The sequence below is a fragment of the Furipterus horrens genome, unplaced genomic scaffold (genome assembly GCF_987537825.1).
Source record: "Furipterus horrens unplaced genomic scaffold, mFurHor1.1.pri manual_scaffold_12, whole genome shotgun sequence".
NCBI lineage: Eukaryota > Metazoa > Chordata > Mammalia > Chiroptera > Furipteridae > Furipterus > Furipterus horrens.
In genome coordinates this window covers 43047839-43061090 of record NW_028327182.1, presented here as the reverse complement: position 1 = coordinate 43061090, position 13252 = coordinate 43047839, and the positions used below count along the sequence as shown (strand labels likewise).

At 41.1% G+C, this 13252-nt stretch overlaps 1 non-coding gene across 1 annotated transcript; it reads right to left on the bottom strand.

Annotated features, from left to right (window-relative positions):
- Positions 1-11267: 11267 nt before the first annotated feature.
- On the bottom strand, positions 11268-11463 carry LOC149996069 (U2 spliceosomal RNA). The gene has a single exon (XR_016507521.1). It is a non-coding gene; the product is annotated as a U2 spliceosomal RNA (small nuclear RNA).
- Positions 11464-13252: the final 1789 nt, after the last annotated feature.

Sequence of the window (13252 nt, the reverse complement as noted above, 5' to 3'; positions counted from 1 at the left end):
TAGTTAATCATACTGCATCATATACTTGAATTTTCTAAGGGAGTACATCTTAAGTGGTCTCACAGGAAAATATTTAAATAAAGTAACTGAGGTGATGAATGTGGCAATTACTTTCATTGTGGGAATGCTTTCACAATGTATTTGTCTATCAAAACATCACTGGCCTTGGCTGCTGTGGCTCAGTGGATTGAGCGTTGGCCTGCGAGCCAAGTGTCGCTGGTTCGATTCCCAGTCGGCACATTACTAGGTTGCACATCAGGTTCCCAGTTGGGGGCGTGAGAGGCAACCACACAGAGATGTTTCTCTCCCTCTCTTCTTTTCCCTCTCTCTAAAAATAAATAAGCAAACAAACAAACAAATAAACAAATTATTTTTAAAAAACACATCACACTGTACACTTTAAGGAAACTACTTTTGTGGTCAGTTGTAGCACAATAATGCTGGGGGGAAAGGAATATATAACTTTGTTACAGAACCCCTGGGCTGCTCCAATTGAAAACAAACCCACGGGCTCTTTAGTCAGGGGCCCGATTGCCCGCCGCCAAAATTATAACTCTCAATACCAGAGTTTAGTGAAAAGAAAAAGAATTGTTTATTTAACAGTTATATAGATTTAGTTATTTGTGGATTTCTGTTGTTAAGTCTTATGTTCTTTAAAACACCCATAAACACATATCCTTGCCTCCCCCATACCAAACCAGGCTAGTTTTAGAAAAGTTAGAGAAACCGTTTCCCTACTTTCCAAACACAGTTCAGCTTTACCAGTAGCTGCCAATCATTTAATTCTGATTGGGGAGACCTCGTCTGTGTTATGGGGTCCAGCAGCTTTTAATCCAGAACCTCATGGATTCTCAGCCTCCTTGGAAACTGCATAGTTAGTCCTTTTGTAATCCGCACAGTCAGTCTTTTCCTTTTCAAAGCAGCAAGGTATGTCCCTTCCTTAAAACTGCATCGTCAGTCCCAGTTAAATTCACATAGTCAGCCTCAGCCTCAGTCAAATCCGCACAGTCAGCCTCAGCCTCAGTCATATCCACACAGTCAGCCTGGCTAAAATGTCTGCCACTTATTTTTAAATCCCTGACTATGTCCTCTGATGCAGTGGGTGCGGTAACCAGTTCTGACCATTCACAGAACCTTACCTAGGCTCTGTGTGCTTTCTCCATACCGTCCCCTGGTCCAAGACCCCTCCCATCTACCTGAGGCTTTGGATGCATTAAAGCCATTTTGCATAAAAAAAGACACTAGCCACCAGCCTCAGGCATGTGGAGGCATTCTGAAAAGATGCTTCCTTCTCCCCATCCCCCAGCCACAAACTCTGGGGATTTTTGGACTCCCCTGTTTCTGTAACAACTTCTAAACAGAGTTAATAGGTATGGCAATCCCTGATCAACGCATTATTTGTGTTATCCAATTTTCATGAGAGAAAAGATATCACATTTCTTGATTTCAAAATTTATTACAAAGCTACATTAATCACAACAGTATTATGGATGGGAAAATATGTCCTATAGAAATTAACCTCACAGAACATTCTGATCATAAACTACTAACTGGGTAGAATGCAGGCCTATAATTTTTTTTAAAAGTATGTTTTATTGATTATGCTGTTACAGTTGTCCCAATTCTTTCCCCTTTGCTCCCCTCTGCCTGGTACCCGCTTCACTCTGTAAGGGATAAAGAAGCCAGTGTCTCTCAAAACAGTAGGAGATAATTAACAGATGAATCATGGAAAAGGAGTAAGGAAATGACATTCTGTATCTCCTCACACATATTTCTGGGATCAAAAGGAGGAAGATTGTCATCACCAAACACAGAGAAATGGGAAGATGTAGCTAGATAACTTTGCAAATGAGTTGGAGATAGACCTATAACTAGATTACCCTGAGTTAATCACACCCTTAATTAAATAGTTAATTGTGTTAGATTGTGGACGCAGATTAACCAGTAATAGAGAAACAGGGGAGAAGGAGAGGGGAGCAGGAGCTATTCGCATTAGTACAAAACCAGTTTTCTTTGTCTATTTCACACACTCATGCCCCTAGCTGTTTGTGAGCCTGACTGCAGACTCATGAATGAACACCTTGATTTGCTTTTGAAGTCCTGTCCTGGTGTTTTATCCTGAGCATTTCTCACAACTCCAATAATCCTCCTTCTTAGTTCATGTCCATAGGTCATGCTGTTACAGAGTGGGGGTGTCCAAAAATCCCCAGAGCCTGTGGGTTGGGGGATGGGAAAAGGAAACAGCTTTTAAGATGCCTTCACATGCCTGTGGCTAGTGACTTTGGTTCTTCCAAGGCCCCAAGAAGATGGGAGGGTTTTTTGGACCATGGAATGGTACAGGAAGAGCATACGCAGCCTGCGCAAGGTTCTGTGAATGGTCAGAACTGGTTACCACACCCACTGCATCAGAGGACGCAGTCAGGGGTTTAAAAATAAGAGGCAGACATTTAAACTAGGTTCTCCATGTGATTTTGAGAAGGGAGAACACCTTTGCGGTTTTTGGAAAGGAAAGGGAGAACATCATGCAGCTTTGAAAGGGCAAAGGGAGAACCATGTGTGATCCAGTGCAACATGGCACATGTTTTCCTGGAGTGTTATATGGAGGTTGATGACCTCATACCCCAGATCCTGAAGGAGACAGATGACAGATAAGGGATGGGGAACTTCTGGGCATGTTTTTGGCTTCTAGCTTTTTGGGGAGCAAGGGAAGTGCTGGGTCCCGTGGGAGAACAGAGCTTCGAGCTGAAGTGCTCACTGTCCTCCCCAGGTTGGGATATTATAAATAAAGACCTGTTTTCCTCAACACTAGTTGTTGGGTTTTACACCAAAGCACCATGTGAAAGAACCCCCTTTTGCTCTGTAACAATGCGTGTAAGGTCTTTGGCTTCTCCCTTCCCTATACTATTCTTTTTTTAATTTTATTTTTATTTTTGTTTTTTTTTAACTTCTTTCTTTTGTCCTAAACTATTCTTACCATCCCCCTGTCTATTTTATTCCTACCAGTTATGCTTCTTAATCCATGAACCATTTCCCCCCATCTCCTCCTTTCCCCTCCCAGCAGACATTCCTCCATATGATATCCATACCTATGATTCTGTTTCTGTTCTGGTTGTTTACTTAGTTTGCTTCCTTCTTTTTTTTTTTTTTAGATTCAGTTGTTGATAGTTGTGAGTTTGTTGTCATTTTAATGTCCATATTTTGATCTTCTTTTTCTTAAATAAGTCCCTTTGACATTTCACATTATAATGGCTAGGTGATGATGAACTACTCCCTCCAACCCAACCACCACTTGTTTTTACAGCTTGAGGTAATGAGGGTTTATCTTCCCAGTGCTGGAACCTTGGGCTATGTGGTCTGTTTTGCAGCTGGGATCGCTCACTCCCACGGTATCCTTTTTGATTTTCATCTACCACAGGTGAATGTGGGACCTTCTGTTCTGCTGCTGCTACTGCTGCCTACACTTATCCAAGCCTCTCTGCCCCATCTCCATGACTCTGATCCTCCTACCCATCTGGATGAATGTGCCTTCTTTATGTCCTTGGTTGTCAGACATCCATATAGCTTGATTTTCTGATGGCCTGGTTATTTTTTATTTTAATTTTAAAAAATATGTTTTATTGATTATGCTGTTACAGTTGTCCCAATTTCCCTTCCCTCTGCTCCCCTCCACCAGGTTGCCCCCCTTCCTCCAGTTGTCCCCCACTTTTAGTCCATGTTCATTGGTTGTGCATATAGTTCTTCTCAACATCTTCCTGTCTATTCCATTCCCTCCTAGTATGCTTCTTAATTCATGTACCATCTCCCTCCCTCTCCCCCTTCCTCCTCCCTGCTGACCTACCCCCAGTATGTTCCCCATACCTATAGTTCTTTTTCCACTCTCATTGCCTATTTAGTTTGCCTTAGTTTTGATTCCCAACTTCTGTTGTTGGTTCTTGTGATGCAGTTTTCATTTTAATGATTATAATTTTGATCCTGTTTCTTCTAAACCAGTGCCCTTAACATCTCATATAATAGTGGTTTGGATCTAATGAACTTCAGTTTTACTTTGTCCTGGAAGCACTTTATCTGCCCTTCTATTCTGAATGACAGTTTCGCTGGATAGAGTATTCGTGGCTGTAGGTTTCTGATTTTTATTACTTTGAATATTTTTTGCCACTCCCTTCTTGCCTGTAGGGTCTTCCTTGAGAAATCAGCTGATAGTCTAATTGGGACCCCTTTGTACATGATTCTTTTCTTCTCTCTTGCTGCTTTTAAGATTCTCTCTTTATCTTTAATTTTTGACAATTTGATTATAATGTGTGTTGGTGTGGTTCTCCCTGGGTCCAGTTTTTCTGGAACTCTCTGTGCTTCCTGAACCTTTAAGTCTATTTCCTTCACCAAGTTCAGGAAGTTCTGCTTCATTGTTTTTTCACATAATTTTTTAATTTCTAGTTCTTCTTTTTTGCCCTCTGGCAATCCTATAATCCGAATGTTCAGTCTCTTATACTGTCCCAGAGGTTTCTGATCCTCTCTTCACTTTCCTTACTTTTTGTTTCCTCTTTCTGCGCTGGCTGACTGTTTGTTCCTTCTCTATGTTCCAGTTTGTTGATTTGATCTCTGGATTTTATTTCCTCACCACTTGTCTCATATGTGTTTTCGTTTGTTTCAGTATGAGTGGCTTTCATTCCTTCCCTGTCTTGTTCCAAATCTTTTGTTAATTCTGTAAGCCACCTTATAACTATAGCTCTGAACTGAGCCTCTGAAAAGTTTCCTATTTGTTCGTCTCTCAGGTTCCTCAACTGCTGCCTAGTGAGCTGCATCGCTGGGATTTCAATCGTTGTCTGCTTCATGCTGACAGATTAGTGTTTTCTTTTGCTTCTTGGGCAGGCTGTAGGGGGCGGAGCCCCATGTACTTGTCACTACCCGGCAATAGGTGGTGGTCTGCAACCTTTTTCACTGCGCTGTGGGGCTTTGTGTGGGGGCGGGGGTCCAAGATGGATTCCTGCCATTATTCTCTGCTGGGAGACCAGGATTCATCCCCCCACTCTCTGGGCCTCTCCGTCCAAGGCAATGGGGGGGGCTACTTTTCCCAGCATTGGGGTCGCGAACTGCCAGGACTTGACTGCAGCCTGGATTGCTCCCCCTGCCTCTATCCCCACTGCTCCCACAAACAGCACCGCCCAACCTTTCCATTCCAGTTCCAATTTCGCCCCTCCTACCCGTCCGGACAAGCACCACTGGTTTATAACTTCATACCTTGGGCTTCCATGTAGTTTTATTTTCTGGAATTTCTGGTTATTTTTTGTTTTCAGGTAGTTGTATTCCTTTCTAGTTGTAGAGGGAGACCGAGCGTGTCTCTCTAAGCCTCCATCTTGGCCGGAAGTCTATTTTTTGTTTTTGAGATCTGGTTGTAATTCTTTCTATGGTGTGCAAGGAGGGAAAATGTGTCTACCTATGCCTATATCTTGGCTAGAAGCCCATAATTTCTTCAGTGAAAGGTTTGAAGCCAGCCCTATCCACTTTTCTTCTTTCTTTTTCAAGATTATTTATTTATTTATTTATTTATTTATTTATTATTTATTTATTTCTAGAGAGAGGGGAGTGGAGTGAGAAAGAAAGGGAGAAAAACATCAATATATGGTTGCCTGTCCCACACCCCCAACTGAAGACCTGGCCCACAATTTAGGCATGTGCCCTGACTAGGAATAAAACCGGTGACCCTTTGGTTCGTAGGCCAGCACTCAATCCACTGAGCCACACCAGCCAGAAGTTTCTGAATTCCTTTCTGATAGTGAAACCAGAAAAGCTGGTGTTTGTGCTGCCTGTCATCTACCAGACTCAATAGGTAGAGACGAGGATTGAATCATTATGGGCGCTTTATTCAAATGGTTGGCGATATGAGAAGAGAGCGGGTTTGTACCCTAACAGACAATCTTAAATTCCATTATAAATGGAATTCATAAGGAGAAGAAAAGTCTAGGAAAGGGGTTTGGAATTCAGGGAAAGGTTAACCAGATAAAAAGCTGCAGCATTCTGTGTCCTGGGCACAGTGGTCCTTGTGCCCTGGTTGGTGGTCTTTGTGTCCTGGGCATTGGTCTCTGTGTCCTGAGAGGTGGTCACCATGAAGTACAATGGCTCAGATACCATCTTGATTGCTTGCAGTCCTCCTGATGCACAAAGGTGGAACTGCTTATGGTTACCTGGAGTCAAGGTGGGTCATACCCCCAGTTCCTGAAACAATAGCTTTTTATATATATTGATTATGAAGCTTTATTAACTGTTACCTGTAACTAAAATTTTCCAACATTTGAGTCCCCCATTAATAGTAGAGATCTGGCTTTTTATTTCATTTGTGTTTTCCACATCTGTAGTTCAGGAAAACTCTGACTCCAAAAAACTTCCGCTGCCTTGCGGCATACCTCTTCAGGGGAAAGGCTAAGGGAGTAAACCCCGACAGAAAATCCGGAGCCGGAGTCCCTAAGGCGGCTTGACGTTGTAGTCAACACCGGCAACTCCTGCGGCGCACCTGAAGCCAAGCTGTATTGACTCCATCTTTCCCTTGGACCCTTCAGCTGCGAAGAGAGGGGGGTGGTCTGCTGCATGGGCAACAGCAGACCCTCCATATCACCCTGCCCAGGCTCTGTAGCTTCAGCTTCACTGGAGAGGACACTCCAGCGTCATCGCAAGATGTCGATTCAACACGGGAGGAGACAGATACCGTGTCACTCCCGAGTCAGACTGCACAACCATTCTCGGCGGTGCAGATAGACTCTTAAGAAGCTACACCATCGTCTCTCGAGACGGACGGCTGCCGACGACGACGACGACAACGAGTTCAGAGCTGGATTCACAACTGATAAACATTTTGATTTATTAACACTCGTATTTCAAGGTGATAACTCTGGTTTATAAGACCAAGAAAACAGCAATTATGTTATATGCTGTATTCATTGTCTTTAGCAGAGTTTACCTTATTTTTTAAAAGAAATATGCTCTACACTTATTATGTTTTGCTTTTTTTTTTTTTTTTTTACATGAAAAAGTGGCTTTGGTCACAATTTCCATTGTGGCTTTTATTTTCACTTTAAGACAGCCCAGATGTTTGAAACAATGCCACATTTTTAATAATGATGAAGTCAGAAATTGACAATATGGAGATATTTTAGTAATGAACCTGAGCTTATTAAGAATCTATTGCAAAGCCCTGGCTGCTGTGGCTCAGTGGATTGAGCGTTGGCCTGCGAGCCAAGTGTCACTGGTTCGATTCCCAGTCAGGGCACATAATTAGGTTGCACGTCAGGTCGCCAATTTGGGGCGTGAGTGAGAGGCAACCACACAGTAATGTTTTTCTCCCTCTCTTTCTCCTTTCCCCTCTCTCTAAAAAATAAATAAGTAAATAAATAAATTATTTAAAAATTAAAAAAATAAAAAAAAGAATCTATTGCAGGACTTCATGAAATATATATCTTTAAATGGACTATCCAACACTAAATTTATTTGTGCATCTGATGTGGGACTCAAATGTTGGAAATTTTTAGTTTCGGGTAACAGTTAATAAAGCTTTGTAATCAATGTATGTAAAAAGCTATTGTTTCAGGAACTGGAGGTATGACCCACCTTGACTCCAGGTAACCATAAGCAGTTCCACCTTTGTGCATCAGGAGGACTGCAAGCAATCAAGATGGTATCTGAGCCATTGTACTTCATGGTGACCACCTCTCAGGACACAGAGACCAATGCCCAAGACACAAAGACCACCAACCAGGGCACAAGGACCACTGTGCCCAGGACACAGAATGCTGCAGCTTTTATCCGATTAACCTTTCCCTGAATTCCAAACCCCTTTCCTACACTTTTCTTCTCCTTATTAAAAGGGCCTGTTTATAATGGAATTTAAGATTGTCTGTTAGGGTACAAACCTGCTGTCTTCTCAGATCAGCGGCCATCTGAATAAAGCGCCCATAAAGATTCAATCCCTGTCTCTGCTTATTGGGTCTGGTAGATGACAGGCAGCACAAACACTGACTTTTCCAGCTTCATATCTACATTAACGTTAATGCACCTTTGATGTACCAGAAGTAATACTCCTGAAGGGGATATTAAACCTCAATAGAGCACATAATCTTGTTAACTACCCTGTAATCCAGTCCTCACCTTGCTTTTTCCAACCTTCCTTACATTCCCTCCTTGATTTCAAATGCATAAAAGAGCTGCAAAATTTATTCTTAAAATAAAAAACAAAAAAAAAACTTTATATATTGATTTTAAAAGAGAGGATGGGAGAGAAACATTGGTTTGTTATTCCACTTATTTATGCATTCATTTGTTGAATTTTTAAAAACTTATTTTGAAAAGAGAGAGAGATTTTACCGAGAAGGGTCCCCCAAATTCCCCAGAGCCTAGGTTTGAGGGACGGGGGAAGGGGACAGCTTTCAAGATACCTTTGGATATCTATGGCTGGTAGCTAGTGTCTTACTTATACAAATGGCTTTGGTTCTTACAAGGCCCCAAGGAGATGGGAGGGGTTTTGACCATAGAATGGTGAGGAAAGAGCTTTGGGGCCTGCACAAGATTCTGTGCGAGGTCAGAACTGGTTACCATGCGTCACAGGCCGCAGTCAGGGATTTAAAAATAAGGCAGCAGCCATTTGAAGGAGGAGAACCATGCAGCTTTGAAAGGGAAGAGAGAAACATGTGGCTTTGAAAGGCAGAAAGGAGAACCATGTGGCTTTGAAAGGGAAAGGAGAATTCCTCATGGTTTGCAGGAGGCTGTGAACGCCACGTGGTTCTGAATTAAGAGCTGGAGAACACTGTGACACAGGCAAAACCTCCCCAATCAGACATGGATGATTGGAAGCTGCCAGTAAAGCTGAACTGTGTCTGGGACGTAGGGAAACGGTATCTCTGACTCTTCTATTCTAAAACTAGCCTGGTTTGTCAGGAAGCGACAGAACTATGTGTTTGTACATGTTTTAAAGAAAGTAAGGCTTAACGGCAGAAATCCACCATTAATCTAAATCCGTATAACCTTTAAATAAACAATTCCTTTTCTTTTCACCAAACTCTGGTATTAAGCATTATGCTTTTGGCGGTGGGTAATTGAGCCCCTCATAACTGAATAGCCCATGTGTTCTGTATCAATCTAGGCAGCCCTTGCGTTCTGTTTCAGAGAGAGGAGAGAGAGAGAGAATTTGTTGTTCCACTTATTTATGCATTCATTGGTTGGTTCTTATATGTGCGCTGATTGAGGACTGAACCTGAAAGCTTGGCTTATTGGGACAATGCTGTAACCAACTGAGCTACCCAGCCAGGGAAAAAACTGTTATTCTTTAGAGCATTTAAGATCTTCCTCCCTCGTATATACCATCAGTTTGGCTCAAATAAACACCTATAAAAACTGTCTATAGGTTTGGACATTTTTTTTATGTTGTGGTATTGGCATAAAAAAAGACATATAGACTAATGGAATAGAATTGAGAGCCCAGAAGTGAACCCATAGATATATGGCCTATTGATTTTGACAAGGGTGCCAACTTGTTCAATAGGGAAAAAATAGTCTATTCAACAGATAGTTCTGAAACAACTGGATTTTCACGTGTAAAAGAATAGAGTCCAATTTTGAAAATGAAAAATAGATTTAAATAGGCATTTCTCCAAATACACAGATGGCCAACAGGTACATGAAGATATGGCCCAATATTGTTAGTCATTAGGGAAAGATAAATAAAAATCGCAATGAGATACCACTTCAGATCTATTAGGATGGTGATGATGATGATGATGATGATAGTAATAAAAAGAAAACAAAGAGATAAAAATTGGAACTCTCATACATTGCTGGTGGGAATGTAAAATGGTACATCCACTGTAGAAAGTAGCTTGGCAGTTTCTCTAAAAGATAAACATAAAATTATTATATAACCAGCGATTCCACTCCTAGGTATATATTCAAAACAACTGAGAATAGGAACTCAAATATGTGTTTGCTAGTGTCCACTGCATTATTCACAATAGCCAAAAGGTTGAAATGATTCAGTGTTCATCAGTAGATGAGTGACTGAAGACTGTGTGGTGTGTATACACACAATGGAATATTATGCAGCTATAAAAAAGAAATGAAGTACTGATACATGCTACAACATGGGTGAAACTTATAAACATCATGCTAAGCTTAGACACAAAAGAACAGATATTGTATAATTGCAGTTATATGAAATATCTAGTATGGGAGCCCAGAACAAGTTACCCCAAGACATGCCTCAATGGTATGCAGATCGCTTTGAGTTAAAGACAACTTTAGCTACAGGCTCAGGAAAAACTTCTATGTCCCTTCACCCCCAAAGAGTTTGAATTAGGGGTCTTGTCTATAATAAGCTATTATTAGAGATAATTCCTTTTGACCTATCTATCGGCAGCCGTCCATCTCGAGAGACGATGGTGTAGCTTCTTAAGAGTCTATCGCACCGCCGAGAATGGTTGTGCAGTCCGACTCGGGAGTGACACGGTATCTGTCTCCTCCCGTGTTGAATCGACATCTTGCGATGACGCTGGAGTGTCCTCTCCAGTGAAGCTGAAGCTACAGAGCCTGGGCAGGGTGATACGGAGGGTCTGCTGTTGCCCATGCAGCAGACCCCCCCTCTCTTCGCAGCTGAAGGGTCCAAGGGAAAGACGGAGTCAATACAGCTTGGCTTCAGGTGCGCCGCAGGAGTTGCCGGTGTTGACTACAACATCAAGCCGCCTTAGGGACTCCGGCTCCGGATTTTCTGTCGGGGTTTACTCCCTTAGCCTTTCCCCTGAAGAGGTATGCCGCAAGGCAGCGGAGGTTTTTTGGAGTCAGAGTTTTAGGACATGGCAAACTTCTATTTATTATCATCTTGTAATGACCTTTTGAAGTCCCGAAGGTACTTCATTACCTCATCCCTAACTCAGCTTATCTTATATACCTCAATCACCCTTTCTGTCTCTGAACCTCTGGTGAATGTGGGCTCTCTGGCTTTCTCATGTAAGTATGTATTAAATTGGGTTATTTTCTCTTGCTAGTCTCTCATGTCTATTTGATAATTAGACCAGTCAGAAGAACCTTGAGAGTAGAGGAAAGTTTGTTTCTTCTCCACAGTAGAATAGGCAAATTCATAGAGACTGAAAATAGACTAGAAGATATCAATATAAGGTACTGGGGGTAAGGGAGAATGGGAAGTTATTCCTTAATGATTATAAAATTTGTCTTAGAAAAATGTTTTAAAAATAGATAGTGGTATTGGTATTAAAACATATTTTTTTCTTTCTTTTTCTTTTTTCTTAAATTCCCAGAAGTACTGAAATACTGAGCTGATGCATGGAATGAATGGATGGAGCAAGTTCCTATTCCATTTCCCTGTTCAAAAAATTTATTTAATGTATTGTCCTCAGATAGAGGACATATCAGATATTAAACTGATAAGAACATATACTATACTTGATCTTAGCCAAAAAGCTAAGGAGCCATAAGCATAATCTCTAAATAGAGGTTTTTTTGTTTTTATGTCAGAGATGAAAAAGAAAATAGCTTCTTAGAATCAATAATTCATTGACTTTTAAAATTTTTAGGTTTAAAAAAATACTTTTCAATGAATATTTATTATTATTTAAGCCATGATTCAGGATCCCTGGGTGGGATGTACCAAGGTAGCCCTTCACTTCCCTGGGAGAAGGATGGAGGATGGAGGAGAACTACCACATTGTTTTCCAAAACTGCTGTACCATTTTGCAATCCTACCAGCAATATAGGAAGATATCAATTTCTCTACAGTAAAAAAATTTTATTTCTTTTTTAAAATTAAAGCCATCCTAGTATGTGAAGTGCATTCTGATTGTTGTTTTGGCTTGCATTTCCCTGGTATCAAATAAGTAATGATGTTGAACATGTTTTTCATGTGCTTCTTGGCCATTTGTATAGCTCACTTAAAGAAATGTCTTCTCAGATCCATTGCTCATTTTTCAGTTGGGTTGTCTTTTTATTGTTAAGTTGTAAGAGTTTTTTATGTATTCTGGATTCTATTGCCTTATCAGATATATAATTTACAAATATTTTATCCCATTCTATGTACCATGGGCTGAATTGTGTCCTCCAAAATTCATATGTTGAATTTTAACCACCCCAGTACCTCATTTCATGTCTGTATTTAGAGATAGGGCCTTTAAAAGAAGTAATTAAGTGAAAATGAGGCCCCCTAGTGAGACAGGCTAGTAAGCGAGGAAAAATAGTATAGGGAAACTGAGACAGATATTTAAATGGATAAGCAGTTTACAGTCATCTAACAAATAGCAAAATCCTAGCTTCCTAACCAAGGACACTTGAGAGAAAATGGTTTACACTTCTCTTCCTTAACCAGAGGGTAAGTAGCTTAAATCACCCTACTCAGGGAGATAGGTAACAGAAAACCAATCAGTGCCATTTGTGTCAACCACCCTCAAGGATGGATAAAGTCAGGGAAATAAATCTCATTTTGGCGCATCTGCATAAAGCTAATGAATATCCTATTGAGATACTCCCATGATACATTTTCTAAACACCCAACCTTTAAAACCCTTAAAATGAAGGACCCAGCACTTAAATCTGACTTTCTGGGGAAGTCTAGGGCCCTTTCCTTCTCCCTCTTCTTCTCCTCCTCTCCCCTAGGTGTAACAGAACCCACGGGCTGTTCAGTTATTAGGGGCCCAATTGTCCGCCGCCAGAAGCATAAGTCTCAATACCAGAGTTTGGTGAAAAGAAAAGGAATTGTTTATTTAATAGTTCTATAGATCTAGATTATTTTCGGATTCCTGTCATTAAGTCTTATTTTCTTTAAAACACCCACAAACACATAGTCCTGCCTCCCCCTACCAAACCAGGCTAGTTTTAGAAAAATCAGAGATACAGTCTTCCTACTGTTACAGAACCCCTGGACTGCTCCAATTGAAAACAAACCCACGGGCTCTTTAGTTAGGGGCCCAATTGCCCGCCGCCAGAATTACAACTCTCAATACCAGAGTTAGTGAAAAGAAAAAGAATTGTTTATTTAACAGTTATGTAGATTTAGATTATTTGCGGATTTCTGCTGTTAAGTCTTATGTTCTTTAAAACACCCATAAACACATATTCTCGCCTCCCCCCTACCAAACCTGGCCAGTCTTAGGAAGGTCAGAAACACCGTTTTCGTACTTTCAAAACACAGTTCAGCTTTACCAGCAGCTGCCAATCACTCAATTCTGATTGGGGAGGTCCTTTCTGTGCTGTGGTGCCCTCCAGCTCTCAA